Source organism: Simochromis diagramma, unplaced genomic scaffold (assembly GCF_900408965.1).
Source record: "Simochromis diagramma unplaced genomic scaffold, fSimDia1.1 OVJJ01000753.1, whole genome shotgun sequence".
Taxonomy (NCBI): Eukaryota; Metazoa; Chordata; class Actinopteri; order Cichliformes; family Cichlidae; genus Simochromis; species Simochromis diagramma.
Genome location: NW_024387523.1, coordinates 22,515,817 through 22,540,929, shown reverse-complemented (window position 1 = coordinate 22,540,929; position 25,113 = coordinate 22,515,817). Strand labels below are relative to the sequence as shown.

The 25,113-nt window shown below is 42.4% G+C and overlaps 1 pseudogene; it reads left to right on the top strand.

Annotated features, from left to right (window-relative positions):
* The first annotated feature begins 12,615 nt into the window (after positions 1-12,615).
* On the top strand, positions 12,616-13,398 carry LOC120726530 (annotated as a pseudogene).
* The last annotated feature ends 11,715 nt before the right edge of the window (positions 13,399-25,113 follow it).

Sequence of the window (25,113 nt, the reverse complement as noted above, 5' to 3'; positions counted from 1 at the left end):
TCTCGCTCTCTTTGTCTTTGGCAGTAAAATAGCTGGATGTGTGGATGTGGATGTGTGGATGTGTGGATCTCATCACCGGCTGATGCCGCACCACGCTGTGTGCTTAATAATATTTCATGCACAACATTTTTATTCCAAGTTATTTGCGATGAGGACTGCACAGGGTCAGGAGCGTTCAGCCGTTTGTACATTGGGGTGGCCTCATTTCTCAGGGAAAAAAATGCATATGGAGAGGAGTGATTGTGTAAGTGTTGTTTCTGCATTTTCAGAATAATGTTGGTCCAAAATCATCATTGCAACTGACCAATCACGATGTTGTGATGTTATGGCTTTGCAATGTGGGGTGAAAAATACAAAAATGTATTTCTTTATAAATACCACTGTTCTGTGGGGTGGGGGGATAAGCGTTTCAATTGTCCTTTATTAATTTATACAGTATAATGAATATGGCCTCAAGTTAGCTTTGCTGTTATCCAATTCCCACATAGCAAAATTGGTATGGCCTGGATCTGGCCCACACAATGTGCTTACACATGGCCCACATACCACAAAGAATGACGGCCCTTTGGTGGCCCAGATCTGGTTTACCAGAGGTGGCCAACACATGGGCCAGCAAAAGGCCAGTTGCAGACAAACTGCTGGTCCTGTGCTGGCTCAGATAAGTTTTAGCTCTGGCCCCAGATGTCAGCCTAATGTGTACCTTAATCAAGCCATGTAATAACAACATGTGCTGGAACATAATAGCGCAAAAGTGACATGAGGAAACTCTGTTCAGACAGTGAATGGACTGATTCTTATATAGCGCTTTTCTACGCTCCCGGATTACTCAAAGTGCTCTATACAACACGTCACATTCACCCAATCACACACTTTTTCTAAACTGAGTGCTTACTACTACCCACTAACCTTCCGATCAGTAGGTGACCTGCTCTACCTCCTGAGTTACAGCCACCCAGTGGTAAACATGAGTAAACCCTCACTAGGTTTTGGATAAAGTGTACACTCACAAACCTTTCAAACCTGCATTTAAAACATTGGCTACCATAGCAGTATAGTATTGCAACATGCCATTTGGGTCTTCTAAATAAAACAGGAAAAGGAACATAAATAGTGTCATCATTGCCAGACCTGGCCCACATCTGGTTGACAGACACCCTGCCATGACAACAGTCAGTCAGAAGTGGCAGCTGATGCCAGATCTGGGTCAGACCTGTTTGCTATGTGGGTTTAAGTAATTCATGTTGGTTTGCTGGTGTTAGTTTTTAAAGGCATTAGCTAACTATTATGATGATGTAGGAACAACACTAATACAGTAAATTTCAGATCATACAAGAAGAGGTGACTATCTCATAATAATATGGCAGCTGTAATGAAAACACAAGATTTGACCGTAAATTGATAAAGTTAACAAAACCTAGTTTTTACTATGATAAACATTTTTATTATCTCAAATAATAGAATTAGCTCTGGGACATATACTCCACTTGCACTCTGAGTTTAAAAAATGTCTTTAATTTCAGTCTGTGATGCAAAAGACAGTGTGAGATTGAACAGAATTGAATGACATAAAAATTGTGGATTTTATTTTAGTTTTCAAAAATACCGTATCATTAATGTGTCCAAGTGGAAATATAAAAAAAAATACTTACCATAGTTTTAATACCGGTAAACTGATTTTGCCCAAGTACTAGTTCCTGCTGATCAATATTTACAACATGACACACTTCATTTAAAAGCTACAAATAGAAGTTAAAAGGTATACCACAACTGGAACTTCTGTGTGTGTAGAAGTAACAACTGCTCCCAATAGAAGGCTGCTGCTACAAACTCTTGAGGACGGAAGAGAGGCCCAACAGTGTGTGTATACAGCATCTGTAAAACACGGTGGAGGCTCTGTCATGGTTTGGAGCTACAGCCCTATGCAGAAACATACTTTCAGATTTTGAACCACCACACAATGGCAATAAACACACTGCTAATACACTGCAATAATACCCAGATAGAAAACAATGAAACACTGTGAGTCATAGACTGGTGTGCTCAGAGCCGGGACCTTAATATTACTGATCATCATGACAGGTAATGGAACAAAATGCAGCCAAAATCCAGGGATAAGCTTTGGAATATCCTTCATGAAGCCTGGAAAACTAGCTTACTTAGAGATGGGGATGGGAGGTACTCCCTTCACCCTGGCCAAAAAGGCTAAAATGACCAAAGAAAAAGTGGGAAACAGCTAAACAAAGTTTGTGTTTTTTCCATTGTTTAAGCACTGCTTCCAGCCAACATTAATACCATATATGCCCTATAGCTGCAGAAAAGTCTAACATTGTTACCGTTTTACAAGAAAACAGCTAAACATGAGAGGTTTTTGGACAGAGTTTGTGTTTTTTCCATTGTTTAAGCACTGCTTCCAGCCAAGAGTGATGCCATAAATCCCCTATAGCTGCAGAAAAGTCTAACATTGTTATCTTTTTACAAAAAAACAGCTGAACATGAGAGCTTTTTGGACCAATTTTGTGTTCTCCATTCTTTAAGCACCGGTTGAGCACCGTTTAAGCACCGGCACAGTTTCAAAAGTACCGGTTTGGTACTTGTATCGGATAAAACCTAAACGATACCCATCCCTACTTAGAAATGAGAAATTGCCAAGAGATTTCAGACTGTACTGGGTCAACTGGGTCTTTGATAACCCATGTAGGGTTAGAGTTAAGGTTTCTGTGCTGAATTCCCATCAAAGGGAAGTGTTGGCCAGGTAAATGAAGCGCACTGGGGAGGACTCGGTCCTACACTACTGCACATGTGCTACTAAGCTAGCCATTTCGCTCGAGACTATAAGGAACGAACAACCTTGTCACCTGTCAAGTAAAATTGGTGACTGTGGCTGTGATTCATTTGAGAGAAATCAAGAGCAGTTGTCTGTTGCTCTAATTTGAGACTAGGGCTGCCACGATTAGTCGACTAGTCACGATTATGTCAACTATCAAAATCGTTGACGACTAATTTAATAGTCGACGCGTTGTTTGAAGCTTTGTAAGATCACAAAAGACGCAGGAATAAGTAGTAGGATTTAAGAGTGTAATAACGGACTGAAACAGAAGATGGCAGCACTGCATGTACAAGGATGCCAGCTGCCATTAAACCCTGAAGAAGAAGAAGAAGAAGCTGTGTTCCATAATTCATAGTGCGGCCCAGAACAGTTGTCAATGGTCATGTCCAAATTCATGGGCTGCATCCTCCTGAGGCCGCATTTGTAGACCGATTACGTCACAGCGACGCGCCGAAGGCTGTCCAAATTCGTAGACTGCTCCGAATGCAGCCGACAAATGCGTCCTCCTTTTCCCCGAATTTGAAGGATGGGTCGGGTGTGTCCTTCGTGGCCTACCATATCCCAGAATTCATAGCCCAGCCAAACTCCAGTTTCCAACAATGGCGCCCGCTACTAAGTTTTAAAATTACTCTTAATAATCTTTCTGGGTCACAAAATAAACTTTTAACATATTTTCAGGTGAGAAAGTAGCTGTGTAAACATCAAATATCTGCTCGGTTTATCAAGATATCGCATATTTGCAAAAGTGCTTCGACGTTTTCGGAGACGTCTGCTACCCACCAGCTCGATAGCTAGCCGGGAGCTCGAGGGTTACTGCTGCGGCCGAGAACGGCACAACTCCCGGCACATCATTTTCAGATCACCGCGGACTTTCGCTGCTCGGGTTAAATGTAATATATAAGTCACTTAGACAACCTAAAAATGTTATTGTTGGGCTTTTTTCAGTGTTTTGTTTGTTCGTGAGTAAATCGGTTTGGCTGAGATTAAAGTTATTAGATTAGATAAAATAAAACTTTATTAATCCCCCGGGTGGGTTCCTCCTTGGTTTTTACACAGCTGACTAAACGTCAAACAGAAAACTGATTAAACAGAAGTGTGAGACGGTCGAGAATTTACGCCAGTGTCCTGTTATATTTTAGATAGCAAGGAGCAGACGGCTGAGTTTATTAAACTCCATCGAGACAGCGGTGACGCTAATCAGAAGGCTAGACCGTCCAATTTCACAGCCATTTACTTCCGGCCTACCCGACCTTCTGAGGACCCGGCCCACGTAGACCGCGCGAAGGCCGGGTCCTCAGGAGGATGCAGCCCATGAATTTGGACACGACCAATGTCGCTACCAGATCTGTACCGGAAACCCGATCGGTACCCCGCATGCGCAAATCTTACGTCCCTTCCTCTCTTTGCCAACATTGCGACATTCAATATATTTGAATGACACCGTTAGCGCCCAGTTAGCTCCTAGCATTTCTAGGAGCTAACTGGGCTGTGAGAATGTAGCTGTGTAAACCTCAAATATCTGCTCAGTTTATCAAGACACCGCATATTTTCAAAAGCGCTCCGACGTTTTCGGAGACGTCTGTTACCCACTAGCTCGATAGCTAGCCGGGGTTCAAGGCTCACTAGAGCTCGTGAGAGCACCGGACTCCCGGCAAATCGTTTTCAAACTCACTGCCGTCTTTCGCTACTCAGGTTAAACATGATATATGAGTCACTTAGATAACTTAAAATGGTAAATGGTAACTTAAAATGTTATTGTTTGGCTTTTTTTTTAGTATTTTATTTGTTCCTGAGTAAATCGGTTTGTCTGAGATTAAAGTTATAGTTTTTACACAGCTGAATAAACGTCAAGCAGACAACTGATTATCAGAAGTGTGAGATGCTCGAGAATATACTCCGGTGTCCCGTTATATTTTAGATAGCAAGGAGTTTATTAAACTTCACCGAAACAATCTGCAAATTTCATTAAACTTTAATAAACTATCATCTTGTCGTTATTTTTAGTTAGCACATACCTTAAACACTTAAAGCTGTAAGCTAATGATAGTTATATAAGAGCAGATGCTGCTGGTACAATAAGCTGTAGTTTTACATCCAAGGGATGATGATCTGACTAGTCGACTAATCGCAAAAATAATCGGTGACTAGTCGACTATCAAAATAATCGTTTGTGGCAGCCCTATTTGAGACCCACATTGAACTCTTTCTACTGATTTTTGGAAAGGCTTTTGAGGAAAAATATATGGAGTTACATTTAAAATGCAACATCTTTTTGTTTCTGAAGATTTGCATGTGGCTAAAACAAAACCAAATCTCAGCCCAAAGCAGGATGAGAATCACCTGGATCGCTGGTGAAGACTACAACCCCTAGCCCAATCTCCCAACCCTAGCTTATGTTTTGGAGACAATTAACGCCCCTCCCCCCCTCTTTTTTTGTTTTTACATGTAAATAGATTTTGATTGATGTCAGGAGAATTACTGTCTTTTACACTGGCTGTAGTTCAGGAGGTAGAACAGGTCATCTACTAATCAGTTTGGTGGTTCAATCACTGTCTGCTCCAGTACCAAATATCCTTGGGCAAGATACTGACCCCAAGTTGCTCTCTGATGCATCCATCAGAGTATGAATGTGTGTGAATGCTAGATAGACAGCACTTACGTAGAAAAAAGTGTTTGTACAAATGGGTGCACCATAACAACCTGTCCATTTACTCTTCATGACATGATGAGAAAATATGAATGTGTGAAAATATTAAACTGAGGTAAGATTATCATTGTTTAAAAAACTGTTATTTTCATCTTTTCATCCCATCCATGGTAAATGGGCTGGTTGTCATACAGTGCATTTCTATTATTATTATTATTATTATTATTTTTATTATTATTATTATTGTTTCATCATTAGTAGAAGTAGTAGTAGTATCCTTGGTCTTTGCTTGTTAATCTCGATAAATCTAATTATAAAAGAGTTGCCATTTACAATGCCATGAAAAATGTTAAGTTGATTCATCCAATAGTTCAATCAGTGATTTGGTCTCTTTCCAAAAAACTAATAAATAAATAAAATAAAAAATATTTTTTGTAATTTTTATTTTTTAACTGAAGTAATCATTATTACTTAAACAGGAGGCGCACACAAACTCACATACATTGGAAAGTAAGAGGCTTCAGGTGTGACTCAGATTTTGGAAAGTCAAGGATGGAAGCTCATGATTGGATAAGCTGGGAATCACTCTTTCTCTCTTGGCCCCCCCACACACACACATGCACACACACACACAATCTGATGTTTACCATCTGAGCCAGACATCAGCCGTACTTTGTCACACCTCACAGAGCTTTAGCAAGCTTTGGGGAGGTTTTTTATTAACTCCAAAGGCTGGAGATGACTCACAGCCAGTGGTCTCTCTGGACTAAGTTTGGCTGCTCATTGAAGGGACATCTGGCCTGTGCAACCAGCGTTTCCTCAACAGAAAAATCTAAAATGACACATTCCTTACAGAAGCACGTAAGCAATTTTCCCATGATAGCCTGGACCATAATGGATTTCTGAAGAGGGACATCAGGAAAGGGGTTGCAAAGATGGCCAGCTCTTTAATCATTTGCTGTAGTGTGCCATGATCGTGTCTCATTAGACCTTAGTCATTTAGACAACACATAAGCTGTTGACGTGGCCACTGGGTGCTCTCTGCTCCAATCACAATCACTTCTGCTGATGAATCCTATGTACAGTACAGTTAAATGAACCACTTCACAATGCATTTACAACATCACAGTCAATTTACCCACTTTTCAAAGAGCGGGCAAAAATTGATTCAGGGAGGCCTGTAAACATGGGGTGGAGACTGTTTGCAAATCAGAAGTTGTGTGTCTGATTAAAGGGAATCATTAATAGATGAACATCATGGCATAGACATCACACACAGGCATATAAATGAAGAGGAAGAGAAGAAATCACAGCAGGGTTGGCTAAATCAAGTGCAGAATGAGATGCAAGTGGAAGATGGCAAGAGTGGAATTACAATTTTCTGCCCTCAGCATGGTTTTCAAATTAAGCTTAATGGGTGGGTGTAGCCAAGTGCATTCAAAGCAGTAGTGCTCCATCAGGGCAAGCAAGGCATGCAGTGCTTGTCTATTAGAGAAATGTAAAAATAGACAACAGTTAAACATACCAGTGAGTGAAAGCAATCTCTCTCCTTTCATCTCAAACAGCTTTCTGTCACCACGTTTCTCTTATGCCTGTTTATATCTAGTCCTTTACATAAAATGTGAATTTGTGGCTGCACTGGTTATTGGAACAATTAACGCCTCTTGATTTGGAGCCATTGAAATCTATATGGAATAGGCATTGTCATGGGTGTGACCTGTCCCAGTTTATTGAGCTAAGAGGCCAGCAACTTTTACTGGTAGTATCTACATGAGCTTTGTGGATAGCACTCTGGTGTTTGATGGGAGACTGATACTAGACAAGATGTCACTGTCTCTGCTTTCACTGCCCTGAGATCAGTTAACATCTGTGCTTTGTTTTAATTTAAATGACATCAGAAACAGCAGTATGCGACATTACGTGATGGCAGAGCTTCAGTTCATCCTTTGTCATTTTTTTTTTTTTTTTTTTTTTTTTAATAAATAGGACAGGGGGAATGAATGAGAGAAAGAGGGGGAGAGAAAGAGAGAAAACCAAAGGGGAGAAGAGACGGTGAGAAGGGGGGGGAAGAGAGAGAGAAAAAAAAACAAACAAACTCCTGGGTCACCTGTATGGAGAAAGAAAAAACAAACAAAAAACAAACAAACAGAGGAGACAGCAAACAACAAAGAGCAACATAATAATAGAGAAAACAAAGCACCATCACAATAAACTAGCTAGTCATAGATATCAATAGTTACTAAATAATAAACGATATTGTGCAGCACGCAAGATAGACAGCGCACAATGTGCTTTGAGGCAGCAGCCAAGAAAGCTGTAGTCCGCGTCTGTGAATACCCGTGTGTACACCTGTGTGCATACCTGTGTGGATCAGCATGCTTGCATTCCAAAGGTTTCTCCGTGTAACGATCTGCTAGGGAGTGTGGGGAGCCACAGCCCCGTCCTCCAGGGCATGAAGCAGGTATGGAGGAGATCAAGACTCCAGACATCCAGAGGCCCCCAGAACACAAGAGACCAAGGAAGACCAACAGAGGGGCAGCCGCGCCACTGTCCCAGTAAGAGCTGAGGAGAGTCCCAGATGAGGGCTCACTTAAAAAAAAAAAAAAAAAAAAACATCTGTGCTTTGTGTGGAAACAGAGCTAGCTTTTGCAAATACAGGCACTCTCATTTAACATCATAACAGGTGGCTTTTCTCTTAGTAACCATCTCTGCCTGGGATGTAAGATATGAGAAACCTTTAGTAACTTGTTTAGCCTTTTAGTAATGCAAGCTTTGATGATGAAGAGGAGAACTCTACGGTGGCCCTGAGAGGCCAAACGGACTGCAACGTAAGATACACCAGCAATAAGAAAAACGCTGCAAAAGCACGCAAATCACAATGGAAATAGGAAAAAACGAAAATGGAAATAGGAAAAAACAGATTTCCAAAAGCACAAGGAAGGTGTTTCTGGGGAGACAATAACCCGACGGACCAGTTGCAGGATTTACTTTGCCAAATGGATCATCGGCCTTGCCGTATCGGTCCATTTGATCAACCTTTGTTGTTATTGTTTATTTTATTTTATTTTCAGTTGTTCCAGACGGGACAGACATGACTGAGGGATAGGAAAGGCAGAAAGAAAGATGAAGGAAAAGAAAAACAGAAGGGAAGAGGGACCGTGAGAAAGGGCACTTAAAAAGAGAAAGAAGCAGGCATGGAGGAGATCCAGCCTCCAGACATCCAGAGGCCCCAGAGTGCGAGAGCCCAAGGAGGACCACCGGAGGGGCATCCGTGCCACCCTCCTGGGAAGAACTGAGGAGAGCCCCAGATGAGGGGTCACTCAGTAGCCACGGAGCAGAAGCCAGAGGGGGCTGCAGTGGCGTGCCTGCCGGCAGCCAGCTGTGCCAGAGTGAACCGAGCCGTAGGCCCAGAGGCTGGAGGCCCGAGGGCCCCCTTTGCCCTGGAAGAGGCCTGACCGAGCAACAGGCACCAGGTCCCGCCAAGTAGTCACCGGGAGTGAGCTGGTACATACCTGAGCGCCCAGCCCCGGACACCAAGAACCACCAACGCACTGACCCCTGAGGGCATCAGTTACCGGGAGGGAGTGTGGTGAGGGGAGATAGGCCTTGGAGGGCCTAGGAGTTCCCAGAGAGGTGGAGTGTAAGACCCGACCTGACATATAAACACACATCCCTTTTACTCACTTTAGCCGGGGGATATCAGATTCCTATGACACTTCTGTTCAGTGGAGTGTCCTCATCCGGTGGCTCATACTTACACCATCCATCCCACATATTGCACAAAGCGATATGATCCTTGAAGGTTTACCCAAAGTGCACTTTCTATAGTCCTGCAGAGTACCAATATTTGCAATACTTGCCTGTGTTACTCTATATCCCTGACATTAAATTGGTGAAGTGTTGCTACTGAAATCTCATGATATTGATACTCAAAGTGGTTACAGAGAAAAACCTTTCTGACCAGTAACACCACAGAGACACAAACAGAGGCAAAACATATATGTGCTATGCCACGCTCCAGTGGTTTGCAGCCAGAGGTTAGGTGAGTTATATAGCTGGATGAATGTTCTTTTGTTTACAAAGTAGTCTTTGTAAACCAACCGAGAATTAAAGAAAGAAATAATATAGCAGAGGTACATGCAACATTTATGACATTTCAAAGTAAGCATAATTAGCAGTTTTGGACATAAACTGACATTAAAGTTGGAATTAGGAGACATGGGGTTTAGTAGCAAACATGCAAGCCTCAGAGTAACACAAACCACTGTTCAAAGCAACTGAGAGCAGTTTTAATGGCTTTTTTGTCTTTGGTGCAGTAAAAACGGCTGTTCGTCTGATCCCATAACACCCCCAACTGGCTCATCATAGGGAGACTTGGAACTGGATCCCTGCTGCATTTTCTGACCTGGGGGGTTGTTGTGTGGATGTCACACTATGAACCTCAGGGAGAAGAATAAAGGAAGTGTGGAAGATGGTGAAAGGCTGTAGGCTTGAACAGTTCTGTTTTTTAATCCAGACCACATGTATGTGTGTGTGTGTGTGTGTGTGTGTGTGTGGGGTCATGCATGTGGCCTAAAGCTCAGAGCAAAGGGATGATGGATGGGGGGGAATGACCTAATGGATTGGAGTTATTATAGGATGGGTCTTTCTCTGTCTGTCCACTTCTGTTCCTGGTTTCCTGCCTTTGCTTTCATCCCCGTTTTGTCTCCCTTCTTTGTCATTTCTCAGGGATCGTGACAGAAGGAATTTATCTGACTCAGCTTTTGTTTATTTCATTAGTGGTTTCTAACTCTGTGTCCTGCGAATGAGGACACTGATGTGATTGAATTACCCCGTCCTCCTCATCCTCTGCACCCCCCGCGTTCCCTCTTCCCTCTGTCTTTTTTGTGTAACGTTGGCACTTTCCCTTCTCTGTGCCAGGGTTCAATGCTGCTGCTGCACTTTCCCTGGTCTTGCGTAACTGCGCAGCGGTCGTGTTGCATTGCCTCCTCCATCTCTTCCTCCCCAGGCAGGATGGTTACTGTGGGAAAAGACGGCCCAGAAAGCTGACCTTCATTTCAGTATTCTAGGAAGACTAACTGGCTGTGCGTGGAGCTCCGCTCACCACAGGACGGCATCATCAGACCTGTTTGACCTTGAGTAAAGTAGGATGAAGCTGGACCAAAGTTCTTAAATGACCTGAGGATTAATGAGTTTATTTCACTACTTATTGATGGGAGTGTTTCAGCTTTCTGCTGTTCTCAGTCTCATTTACCACACAGGAACGCACAGGTGTTTAAATACAGCGATTCACAGGGTGGAAAGAGTGCAGAGTTTCTCTGAGACTTAAGTGTTTTCTTGGAATTTAAAGAAAGCAAAGAGTGAGGGAGAGAAATAGCCTGAAAGAAGTGAGATGAATACATTTCTTTACTCATTAATGATACATAATATAGATTACCAGTGTGTGACAGGATGCCCCAAGTCCATGCAGTGGGGGAAATAATTATTTGATCTCCTGCTGAATTTGTAAGTGTGCTCATTTACAAAGAAATGAACAGTCTCTATTTTTTATGGGGAAAAAGATCCAGAAAAAAACATGACATAAAAGTTTAAAATTGATTTGCATGTCTTTGAGCGAAAAAGTATTTGATCCTCAAGCAAAACATGACTTAGCGCTTGGTAGAGAAGCCCTTGTTCACAAGCACAGGGGTAACATGTTTCTTGTAGTTGGTCACTGTTAGATTTGTATTGTTGATTGTCATTTATGCTTAGAAACATTTACCCACATATGCTTAGAAGTGTATAATCATTTGTAGATTGAAAGAATGTCTCATCCTAGGAGGTCTGTAACAGCTCTGAGTAGCATGAAGGGGGAGGGCGTTCACTCCCTCTACAGAGTGTTCTGGCATAGATCACACACCTCCTAGGAGAGGTCGTATCTTCTCTTGCTGATATATGGTATAGCAAACACACGTATATCTGTTTAAGTATAAGAGTCTTTTGTTCAGATGGACCCGCTCCTGGCACCAGCGTTTGGGGAGTCTTCACAGGGTCACACCTTGATCTCACACACACACACACACACACACACACACACACACACACACACACACACACACACACACACACACACACACACACACACACAGTATTCTTTGTTCACATGTATACCTATGTAAGATGTCATATGTTAATGACCCTATGCATATTCATGTAACCACAATAAAAGGAGTGCTATGGGGAGCCTGGCTGAGAGTCTGACGGGGGCTAGGTGGTGGGACGACACTTGACCCCAGCCAGGTTTCCCTCATGCATGAGTAAACCAGCCTGCTTGTGTCTTGCTTTGCAGTGTAACTATATTGTCTTTAACGTTCCAGCGGATAGGTACAAGCTACAAACCTATCAGTCACCAGGTTTGTTCATTTCATTCTAAGTGAGCAAACGTACAGATTCACCAGGAGATCAAACACTGATTTCTACCACTGAATTTCATAAGCAGTTATTTGCATTTGCATTATTTTTATCGTTAACTCGGTTTCCCTTGGTCTTTTCCCATATTGTAGTTGTGTGTCTTATTTTGAAAGAAATATTTACGCGTTACCATAGTGACCAGAGAGCATTAAGAGGCAGAGAGGAGGATGTTACTCTCAATGTTGTTGGCATATTTCAGGTGAAAAGCAGACCTGAATCAATTTTCCACATGCAGCAGTCGGAAGAAAGTTATAGTTTAACATCATTGGAAACATGTAGGCCAAGTTTCTGGCTGACTTATTTACAGCACCGTGTGTCTCTCAAACTCACAAGCAGCCCTCACTCCTCCCTGAAGACAAGGAATGCAGCTCCGAAGCAATAACATGGCAGATAAAGAGACAGCAGCAAGTCCTGAGCAAAAGTCTCAGTGAGCAGCGGCAATGTGGACAAACAGCACCAGAGAAGAAGAGCAAACCCATCATCCTGACTGATCGGATGAATGGCACTGTGTTTACAACAAGCTGCAACTTCACTGTGCATGTGAAGAAAACTTTTAAGGAGAACTGAGGAGACTGTTGGAGTTTGACATTTGCCACCTGTGGAGTAAAATGGCAAGAAGAGACAGTGGAACACAGGACAAAGCTGAAGGAGAACTGCCGGCGCTGTGGTTGGAAAGGCTCCATCATAAACATGCCCTGTGCAGAGGTCCAAACCCAAGAAGGTCGGCATCAGCGTGGGCGAGCTGATTGTGAAAGCCGTGGCCGTTTCCAAGGAGCGCAGCGGCGTCTCCACATCCGCTCTCAAGCAGGCTCTGGCTGCCGGAGGCTACGATGTGGACAAGAATAAGGCCCGTGTCAAGACCGCCTTCAAGAGCCTGGTGGCGAAGGGCACTCTGGTGCAGACCAAGGGCACCGGGGCCTCCGGACCTTTCAAGATGAACAAGGCTACTGAGACCAAAGCCAAGACGCCCGCCGCGGCCAAAGCCAAGAGGAGCTGCTAAGAAGTCGCCCAAGAAGGCAGCAGCAGCAGCACTACAGCCACTAGCACGAAGTCAACCGCATCAGAGGACAATAGAATGAGAGTGGTGAGAACACAAATTTTATTTTTAATGTGGGAAATCAAAATTTGGGTTAGCAAACCTGGGGAAAAGAAAACTGACTGCTTAAGTGGAAAATTGAGACGGAGTTTTAAACACTACGAAAATAGAAACATATACAAAATCACACACAAAAGCAGAACATGCATTAACCATACTAACACTCCAAACACAAGAGAGCTAATGAAGATTAGACAAAATTTTAAGTGTATGAGTCTGTTTATCATCTTGTCCAAGTCACCTCGTGTGATGCAAAGATCAGTGGAACTTATAGCACATTACATGCTCTGCTGGATATGCAGCTCCACACACATGCAATGAAAATTAGCTGGTTATCTTTCATCAGTGTTAAAATAGTGTCAATTTAGCAGACACTTGTTATCAAATACTGAATTTATACAATGCAAAAAATTGACTCTCTAGGTTGCAGGACAGCAATTTAACTTTTGAAAAAAAAAAAAAAATCCTGGTTTGATAAATCAGTGATCAGACAATAAATTTAGTTGTTAAAATGGTAAATTGGGAGAAGCTTCCTGCTTGATTGATGCAGCAAGTGATTTACTGTATGAGGGAAATTGTCTTTAGTGATAACATTTTGAACATGCATTTCTGTTGTCCTGTCATCCTAGTGGGTTAATAGCTGATTCAAATTAGTTGATCGTTCTTAGATTAATGAAAGGTGATTGAATTCTAGCACGAGTGAATGGGATGTGTTGGAGTTGTTGTGTGTTGAGTGGAGACTCTAAAACACTGAGTTTCCTGTTTTGATGTGTGAGTGAATCCTGTATTTAGATACACAACTCTGAATACGTCAGAACAAACTTCTTTTGTGAAGTGCATGACAGCATGTCACATGTTTTATGATGAAGGGAAAAGGAAAACTGAATAGATCTGTGGCCTAAATGAGTGAAGAGCACAGACCTGGTGACTAAACTCATAGCTAATAAGACATTAGGCTTATGTTGTGTGTTGTGCAGCTGATGGTTGGTTTGGAGTGAATCTAGCTGATGATTCTCTGTTGTGAAGTTGATGAGGAGTTTGTGTCATGACTTAACAAGGCCTTTTTATTTTGATACTTTCACAGTGCACTGAAAGTTTGGTTTGATAATCTCTGTTATTTTTTATTTTTATCTTTTGAACAGGCACTGATTTTGTTTGTCTATTTCTTTTCTTTAAGCAGATCTGCACGTCGGGAATTGAAAGTGCTTTACGACCTGTCAAGAGGGCCGTTGCGGGTGGGTTTCTCCACATTAAAATGGGCTCTGGAGAAAGCCACTTATTGGGACAAGTTCCTGGCCTAAAAAGGATTCAGCGATGTAATCCGATCTAAAGTTCTTTTTCTTTTTGAAATGACGTCATTTTGCTGAAAGTGGAAACTAAATGCGACAATTGGCTCCACTATCAGCAAAGAATGAATGAATGCATGAATGAATGAATGAAAGAGAAAGAAAGAAAAAGCTGACTGACTGGTAAAAGCTGACAAGACTGACTGACTTAACACCATTGTGTGAAGCCAACCCCCACCTGACAAAGGGGTGGATGTATCTCTGTGTGTGTCTCTGTTACAGGAGCAGACAGATGACAGCAACATCTGGGGTTGCGTGATGGTTTAACCTTTTAAATGCCATTTTTATGTTTGTGAATCTATCAGAGGTGTGTTATTCATGGGCTTGTGTTGCTCACAGAAATTACTGTGAGAAGGTGTACACACCTGCGCAGCGCTAACATTTGCATTTTCTTTTCTACAGCATTACAGTTCTTCATGTGGTTTGATCACATGATTTACACCAGGACAACTGGTTGATGTTTTTCCTACTACAGGATTTCTGGGTTTATATGTGAATGACATTCCTTCCACGAGAGGGGATGGTTGATGTTATGGTGTTTTATGGCACCTCTGGAACCTGTTGACCTGTGTCTGACCTCCGTCTGACCACAGTCAATGTGTATTGCTAATGTTTGTTACTTTGGGAATGCTGTGGAAGATTCAGCAGAAGCAGACAAGTGACATGAGTAAAACAAATGAGAGATTACGGTGTTTATGGACAAGTTTATTATGGGCTCATTTGCTGGCCACTTTTGGACCCATAATAATAATAATAATAATAATAATAATAATAATTGAGTGGAGTGACTTTGCTTAAGAGAAGTCACCGATTACATTAATGTTAACTGAGCACATGGGATGATCCATGTCTGAGGCAAATTAGGGAAATAATTGTAGTTTCCTGATTTGAGAAAACCTGCACATGACACTTGTCTTGCCCGTGCTGAATGCTTATTACTCTTTTGATATAATTGTTTGTACGTGTGAAGTTTGCTTTTCTGAAATATAGGTGCAGCAGTGAGAAGCAGAAACATTCCAGGCATAGCTGAGCCCAGGCAGTGGTTGAGGTCAAAGATCAAGCTGGTTGGGGCCCATCATGAGATCAGACCTTGGAGCCACAGCAAGGACCATGAAACTGCCTGCAATAGAGAAATCTCACACTTGGTTGTTTCAGGGGTGAGGGGGAAGTGCTGATTGAGCCCCCGTAGGGTAAGCTCGCACTTCAACCTCCAGCCTCTGACCAACTCTAGGGCAACCAAGTGCGAGGCGTGACGGCTGAATCGGCTGAACCAGGAGGAAGGCAGAGAAGCTGAGCGTTTTGAGACAGATCCAGCAGGCCCAAAATCAGGACTATGCATGACGAGAAGGAGTGCCTGAGAGGATCGTCCACAAGATGGGAGCTGAGGCCAGGAGAGAGGCTTCAGGAGGATCAGAGATCATCTTCAGCACAGCAGATATGACACAGAGAGCTGTGCTACTGAGCTTCCAGGAGATCAAGAGGAGACTTCCCACAGCAAGATTTAAATAAAATGAAAGATTCAATATTGACGCTGAGGAAGACTACTAAGGTGTACGACGTGCTCTGCCTTAAATCTTCAGCAGCGTTGAGACATGAAAACCTGAAGGATGAGGGGAGCGTGCCAAGCTCCATCGACAGCGCAGAGGGAATCTAAGGATGACATCATGATTCTGTGAAAAGCACAGGAACCAGAAGCTATGGTGGTGATAACAGCAGTTTCCTATGAGGTCTGCAGCTTTGGAAATAGCTGAGACCCATGTTGACAAACAACAAAACTAACTGGTATGTTTGAATGTTTATTCTACATACATTTGGACTCTGGTCCTATGGACAATGATGGAAACAACTGGAAGAGACATTAATGACGCCCTGCAGAACTCAAACCACTCTGCAGAGAGACATGTGATTTGCACACCCGGAGGAAGCATCACCAAGCTGAGATGTTTTTGAAAATGTTACTTTTTATTTTCACTATTAAATTAACAATTTCTTTGTTTGCTTGTAGGATGCAGGTTGCCATTGGATGAGATTAATGAGGAATGGGATAACTGCTGATACATTTGTTAAACTGTGTACTTTTACAGTAATTTAGGGTAATTTGACATATGCTGAGTATAAAAATGTTTGCATTAAAACTGTCAGTCATGAGGTATTCATAACTGGGAATTCTTCTAGCATAAAGGTCAATAAGGGGGGAAATGTTAGATTTGTATTGTTGATTGTCATTTATGCTTAGAAACATTTACCCACATATGCTTAGAAGTGTATAATCATTTGTAGATTGAAAGAATGTCTCATCCTAGGAGGTCTGTAACAGCTCTGAGTAGCATGAAGGGGGAGGGCGTTCACTCCCTCTACAGAGTGTTCTGGCATAGATCACACACCTCCTAGGAGAGGTCGTATCTTCTCTTGCTGATATATGGTATAGCAAACACACGTATATCTGTTTAAGTATAAGAGTCTTTTGTTCAGATGGACCCGCTCCTGGCACCAGCGTTTGGGGAGTCTTCACAGGGTCACACCTTGATCTCACACACACACACACACACACACACACACACACACACACACACACACACACACACACAGTATTCTTTGTTCACATGTATACCTATGTAAGATGTCATATGTTAATGACCCTATGCATATTCATGTAACCACAATAAAAGGAGTGCTATGGGGAGCCTGGCTGAGAGTCTGACGGGGGCTAGGTGGTGGGACGACACTTGACCCCAGCCAGGTTTCCCTCATGCATGAGTAAACCAGCCTGCTTGTGTCTTGCTTTGCAGTGTAACTATATTGTCTTTAACGTTCCAGCGGATAGGTACAAGCTACAAACCTATCAGTCACCAGGTTTGTTCATTTCATTCTAAGTGAGCAAACGTACAGATTCACCAGGAGATCAAACACTGATTTCTACCACTGAATTTCATAAGCAGTTATTTGCATTTGCATTATTTTTATCGTTAACTCGGTTTCCCTTGGTCTTTTCCCATATTGTAGTTGTGTGTCTTATTTTGAAAGAAATATTTACGCGTTACCATAGTGACCAGAGAGCATTAAGAGGCAGAGAGGAGGATGTTACTCTCAATGTTGTTGGCACATTTCAGGAGGACGCTGCTAATAAAGTTACACAATTACACAGTGAATTCGCGTTTATTATTATATTTACAAAATACCACAGTTTTTGTCTTGGTCGTATCATTTTATTTTGTTGTATTTATTCGCGACACCTTAAAGGCCGGTCCGTGAAAATATATCTGACATCAAACCGGTCCGTGGTGCAAAAAAAGTTGGGGACCGCTGATTTACAGCCTCCTAGATCCCCTTGTAGCTACCTCTGTAGCTTAAGTTTTTAATTATCTGAGTGAATTTGGGGCAGTTTTAGTCAGTTTTAAAAGGGAAAAAAAAAAATCAAATTCTCAGGGCCTAACTATACAAACGGAATATTTTAAATATTTATTTATTTTGGAGAGTTTAACTTAATTGCAGTTGTTGCTGCTAAAGCCAACCAGTGATTAGGATTAGGGGATAATTACTTTTTCATAGAGGGCTGTGCAGGTTTGGATTTTTTTTTTTTTCCTTAATAATAAACACCTTTATTTAGAAACGGCATCTTGTGTTTACTTGTGTTGTCTTTGTCTAATATTTACATTTTGATGATCTGAAGAAGAAGCTGAAACCAGACAAATGTTCAGCTAAAAGTACATCTGAGATGACTCCATCCTCAACATAGGGTCAGTCACTGGTTTGGATTACTCGCTATGACAAGTGAACATTTTTATTATCTGTTTGTGTTTGCTAAGGCAATTAGAAATGAAAACAGAAGGAAGACTCTTGGCATATAGAGGGTGGGAGCCAGAATGTTTTATTCCTCTCATGGCAAAAGAAACACATGACAGAAAATTCTCGGATTAATCCAATGAAAAATGTGATGTTGGCTTCACTGCTGAAGGTTAATTCATTATTATAGAGTTCTTATTAGATTGCACAGTTTCCAACATGTAGTCATGAATCACAATGCTGTCAGGCATCTGAAATCAATATGTGCCCTTTGTTTTTCTACCTTTAGTTCTGAAAACCCTTTCTGACACCAAACTGAAAAATAATAATGACTATAGGACAATGGGACATTGTGATTATTGTGCAAAAGGGTTAAATATAACAGTGTTCTCAACCAACCTTAAAGAAAGTACTCTTAAAAACTGCAACACAGCCTTTAAGAGTACAACATCAAAAGCAAACAGCATACAACTTGTGTGTTTTGTTTAAAATTACAAATACTCAATAAAATGGTTTATTCTAGCCACCTTTAATAAGCTTTTCTCTTTATTAAACTGTCATGGTCTCAGTTTTATTCCAGATTATCCTTAATTAACATGAACCTAACAAAATAACCATGCATTACTATATATTTTTATTTCTTGTTTTTACACATTATCAGTATTTGAAGCATCCATCCATTTAACAAAACAGGCAAAGTAAAAAAAAAAAAACTATAGAAATGCATTTGATAAAGTTTACTGATATCAGAATTCATAGAACATACTCACATGATTTACATACAGTGGCTTGCAAAAGTATTCTGCCCCCTTGAACTTTTCCACATTTTGTCACATTACAGCCACAAACATGAATCCATTTTATTGGAATTCCACGTGAAAGACCAACACAAAGTGGTGCACACGTGAGAAGTGGAACGAAAATCATACATGATTCCAAACATTTTTTACAAATAAATAACTGAAAAGTGGGGTGTGCGGTCTAAAGAAAGCCGGGTAGTACGTCATGAGTTCCCTCGGTGGAGTGAAACTCAGCTGTCTGCTCCTTGCTATCTAAAATATAACCGGGTGCTGGCATAAACTCTTGACCGTCTCACACTTTCTTTAATTAGTTTTCTGTTTGATGTTTATTCAGCTGTGTGAAAACCCCGGAGGAACCGGCTCTTTTTAGAGAACCGGCTCTCCAGGTTGTTTTGTTGCTTTAATTGATTTATTATTAACAATAATATAAAATTATGCACAAAAGGAATTACTAATGTAAAAAAAAAGTGGTTTTATTTATATATGTTTATATATAAATATATGCGGTGGCCCCTAGAGACAAAACACGTACAAACTCCAAAACACATTTCTAGCATGAACTGAACTTCCAAAACAGAGCTACCTAGATCACTTAAATTACACAATTGAAAGCAGGAAAGCATATGTGTATTCTTTGTGTATTTATACACAAGCATTCATATATAGTCATATAATAAAAAAAAATGTTCATTTACCTGTTATTACCACACACCAAATCCGGTCGTTGGTACTTGCTGGCTTGTGTAGCCACTAGGTAACAAAAGTTCAACACTGCCCCTAACATCCTGGAGCACTTCTGTTGTCTTTTGTACGTGTTTTGAGTTTTTATGTGCTTCTGAGTTTTTACGTGTTATGGAGTTTGTACGTGTTTCGGAGTTTGTACGTGATTTGAAGTTTGTATGTGCTTTGTCTGTAGGGGCCACCATAAATACAGGGAGTGCAGAATTATTAGGCAAATGAGTATTTTGTCCACATCATCCTCTTCATGCATGTTGTCTTACTCCAAGCTGTATAGGCTCGAAAGCCTACTACCAATTAAGCATATTAGGTGATGTGCATCTCTGTAATGAGAAGGGGTGTGGTCTAATGACATCAACACCCTATATCAGGTGTGGATAATTATTAGGCAATGTCCTTTCCTTTGGCAAAATGGGTCAAAAGAAGGACTTGACAGGCTCAGAAAAGTCAAAAATAGTGAGATATCTTGCAGAGGGATGCAGCAGTCTCAAAATTGCAAAGCTTCTGAAGCGTGATCATCGAACAATCAAGCGTTTTATTCAAAATAGTCAACAGGGTCGCAAGAAGCGTGTGGAAAAACCAAGGTGCAAAATAACTGCTCATGAACTGAGAAAAGTCAAGCGTGCAGCTGCCAAGATGCCACTTGCCACCAGTTTGGCCATATTTCAGAGCTGCAACATCACTGGAGTGCCCAAAAGCACAAGGTGTGCAATACTCAGAGACATGGCCAAGGTAAGAAAGGCTGAAAGACGACCACCACTGAACAAGACACACAAGCTGAAACGTCAAGACTGGGCCAAGAAATATCTCAAGACTGATTTTTCTAAGGTTTTATGGACTGATGAAATGAGAGTGAGTCTTGATGGGCCAGATGGATGGGCCCGTGGCTGGATTGGTAAAGGGCAGAGAGCTCCAGTCCGACTCAGACGTCAGCAAGGTGGAGGTGGAGTACTGGTTTGGGCTGGTATCATCAAAGATGAGCTTGTGGGGCCTTTTCGGGTTGAGGATGGAGTCAAGCTCAACTCCCAGTCCTACTGCCAGTTTCTGGAAGACACCTTCTTCAAGCAGTGGTACAGGAAGAAGTCTGCATCCTTCAAGAAAAACATGATTTTCATGCAGGACAATGCTCCATCACACGCGTCCAAGTACTCCACAGTGTGGCTGGCAAGAAAGGGTATAAAAGAAGAAAAACTAATGACATGGCCTCCTTGTTCACCTGATCTGAACCCCATTGAGAACCTGTGGTCCATCATCAAATGTGAGATTTACAAGGAGGGAAAACAGTACACCTCTCTGAACAGTGTCTGGGAGGCTGTGGTTGCTGCTGCACGCAATGTTGATGGTGAACAGATCAAAACACTGACAGAATCCATGGATGGCAGGCTTTTGAGTGTCCTTGCAAAGAAAGGTGGCTATATTGGTCGCTGATTTGTTTATGTTTTGTTTTTGAATGTCAGAAATGTATATTTGTGAATGTGGAGATGTTATATTGGTGTCACTGGTAGAAATAAGTAATTGAAATGGGTATATATTTGTTTTTTGTTAAGTTGCCTAATAATTATGCACAGTAATAGTCACCTGCACACACAGATATCCCCCTAAAATAGCTAAAACTAAAAACAAACTAAAAACTACTTCCAAAAACATTCAGCTTTGATATTAATGAGTTTTTTGGGTTCATTGAGAACATGGTTGTTGTTCAATAATAAAATTATTCCTCAAAAATACAACTTGCCTAATAATTCTGCACTCCCTGTATACTTTTATTTATTCACTCCACATAAAATGTAATAAATAAATCATATAATACAAAAATCAACTATTCACATTTCAACTTTTAACTATTTAAATTTTCTGCTTTTTCCTTTTACAAATTTAAAGTGAAACAACACAAAACACTGCAAACCACAACACAATTAAATATAAATTAAAATATGAAATCAAAAAGAAGATGCATATTCTCTGTCATATGGACCTGCATGAATAGACTTTCTGAATCCTTTATCATCTGCAACTGAAAATAGTTGTGGATGATTACTATACCTTTATAATGTGTCGGTGTTGTCCCTGGCTCTCTTTCTCTCTCTCTCCCTCCTGCTCTGTTCCTGTGCTACTGCTACCGCCCCTCCCCCCTCTTCCCAGCATAAAGCACAAGGCTCGCATGTTGAGTGAAGCAGAAAAAAAGTGCGAGAGAGAGAGGGTGAAAAAAAAAAAAAAAAATGATAAGGAGCCGGCTCGCGTCGTTCACGTCAAAGACCCGGCTCTAAGAGCCATTTCGTTCACGACCGACCCATCACTAATTCTCATCACAGATGTGTCCAAGGAACCGAATCAGAATCAGAATCAGAAAGGGTTTTATTGCCAAATGTTGAGCGGGTTTACAACATTAGGAAATTGCTGCGGTGCTTCAGTGCAAACATACTGTCATAAATACTGTTATAAATTAAGCTTAAATAGACATGAAAATAAAAGTGAGAATAAGAATTAAAAGTGCTAAGTAGATAGATAGATATATACATGGTATATACATGAGTGCAGGTGGTGATCAGTGCCAAACATGGAATGATGCAGTGAACACAGCGTAGGGTCATGTGTTAGTGGTGGGAACAGTCATACGGTTATTGTTCATGTGTCCAACAGCAGAGGGGAAGAAACTGTTCTTATGGCGAGAGGTTCTGGTGCAAATGGACCGGAGCCTCATGCCTGAGGGGAGCAGGTCAAACAGACTGTATCCAGGGTGAGAAGGGTCAGCTGAGATCCGAGCTGCACGCCCCAGTGTCCTGGAGGTGTACAGGTCCTGCAAAGATGGGAGTCTGCAGCCAATCACCTTCTCAGCAGAGCGCACAACACGCTGCAGTCTCTGTTTGTCCCTGATAGTGGCTCCAGCATACCACACGGTGATGGAGGAGGTGAGGATGGACTCGATGATTGCAGTGTAGAACTGCATCATCGTCCGTGTTGGCAGGTTGAATTTCTTCAGCTGCCTCAGGAAGTACATCCTCTGCTGGGCTTTCTTAATGACGGAGGTGATGGTGGGCTCCCACTTCAGGTCCTGAGTGATGGTGGTGCCCAGGAAGCGGAATGAGTCCACAGAGGTGATGGGGGTGTCAGTCAGGATGATGGGGGGGAGTGGGGCTGTGTGCTTCCTGAAGTCCACAATAATCTCCACTGTCTTCTGGGCATTCAGCACCAGGTTGTTGTGGCTGCACCAGGACACCAAACGTTCAACCTCCCTCCTGTAGGCAGACTCATCCCCGTCCGAGATGAGTCCAATAACGGTGGTGTCATCTGCAAACTTGATTAGCTTGACAGACTGGTGGGTGGAGGTGCAGCAGTTGGTGTACAGGGAGAAGAGCAGAGGAGAAAGAACACAGCCCTGAGGGGAGCCGGTGCTGATGGTCCGGGAGTCCGAGACATTCTTTCCCAGCCTCACATGCTGTTTCCTGTCCGTCAGGAAGTCAGTGATCCACCGGCAGATGGGATCAGGCACATTCATCTGGGAAAGCTTGCCTCGGAGATGGTCTGGAAGGATGGTATTGAAGGCAGAGCTGAAGTCCACAAACAGGATCCTGGCGTAGGTTCCTGGGGAGTCCAGATGCTGTAGGATGAAGTGTAGGGCCATGTTGATGGCGTCATCTACAGACCTGTTGGCTCTGTATGCAAACTGCAGGGGGTCCAGGAGGGGGGCCGTGAGGGTCTTGAGATAGGAGAGAGCCAGGCGCTCAAAAGACTTCATGACCACAGATGTCAGAGCCACGGGTCTGTAGTCATTTAGTCCAGTGATCCTAGGTTTCTTGGGGACAGGGATTATGGTGGAGGACTTGAAGCAGGCAGGCACATGACATGCCTGCAGTGAGGAGTTGAAAATGCCAGAAAACACTGGGGCCAGCTCGTTTGCACAGTGTCTGAGGGTGGCAGGAGACACACCGTCTGGACCGGGAGCTTTTCGAGCATTCAGACTCTTAAACTGCTTCCTGAATATGAAGAGTTGTGGTGGGAGGAGGTGGTGTGAAATCCTCTTTTGTGTGGGGTGAGGAGGGGGGTGTTGTAGGTGAACAGTTTGAAGGTGGTGATGGCTCTATGGAGGGGGGAGAGGTGGGGGAATGAGTGTCCAAAGTGTCTCTATTGTTGGGGCTATTGGAGGTGTGAAGGCTGCCTGATGGCTCGTCAAAACGACAGTAAAAGTCGTTGAGGGTGTTGGCTAAGAGCAAGTCATCAGTGGAGTGGGGGGTTTTAGGCTTGTAGTTGGTGATATTCCTTCTCTGCCTGAATTTGCAATTAGTCTTATTTAGCTTCAGGCCTGCAGCTTGGATCGCCCTGAGTACTTTCTAAAAAAGCATATCTCCCAAAAGGTGTAATAAACATGGTTAATCTGCAGCTCTCCTTATAAAGGGAATCGGGTAGAAGTCATTGGCAGCATCAAGTGATATAGACACTTTGGATCCTGAGAGTAGGGTTGCCAACCGTCCCTTAAAAAACGGAATCGTCCCGTATTTAGAAACAAAAGCACACGTCCCGTATTGAGCTAATAAGGGACGCACTTTGTCCCGTAATACAGTGAGAATCAAAAGTAGTCTATAAATGTTAATGGAATTAACGCTTTGTTTGAAAACATAATTCCCAGCCCCTCTCCTGCTTTGTGACCAATGAGCTGACAGCACACTTATGACAATTCGAGTATGACAATTCAGATTACCGCTTATCTCATTGGTCGAGGAAAGGTCGCTTGCGGAGAAAATACCGGAAGACAACAGATGACCACAACAAGAAGCATGGCCAGCAGGGAAACAAACGCCGACACTGCGGTGCAAGTCTCGGATGACAGTACACCTAAAGCTGGGCAGACACTGTGCGATTTTTTCAGTCACGTTATTCAGCTCCTGCTCAAACTGTACGATTGACTCGCAGGGGTCAGAAGTTGGTAGGTCACGATGCAGGGTCTCACACTATACCGCCCGATGCTCTGATGCAACCTGAGTGCGCACACTGTGTCTCCATAAAATGAAGGTTATAACAGAAATTCTGTCGCTCGCTCGTGCTCTCTCTCTCTCTCTCTCACTCACACAGACACACCACCACCATCAACTTTGCTAAATTGCTAATGAAAAACATTGATCAGGCAGCTGTGATTGAGCAGCAATGTAAATCCAACTATTTTCACGGTTGTTGTGGTCGTGATAATTTTGTGATGCCACATTGAAAAGGCTCGGATGAGCTTTCCAAAGTTCTACAAGTTGTGCCTCCATCGCTTGTGTCCAGATCGCTGCTCCGTCTTTTTCACCGACGTTTACGTGTTTGCGCGTGAGCAGTGTGAGCGGCTCCGGTGACACCCTCACGAGCGATTGATGATCGGGAGCTGGTCGTGAGGTGTTAATCGCTTCTCGTTACCCCACGTATACTACACGATGCACGATGAAGGCCAAAAT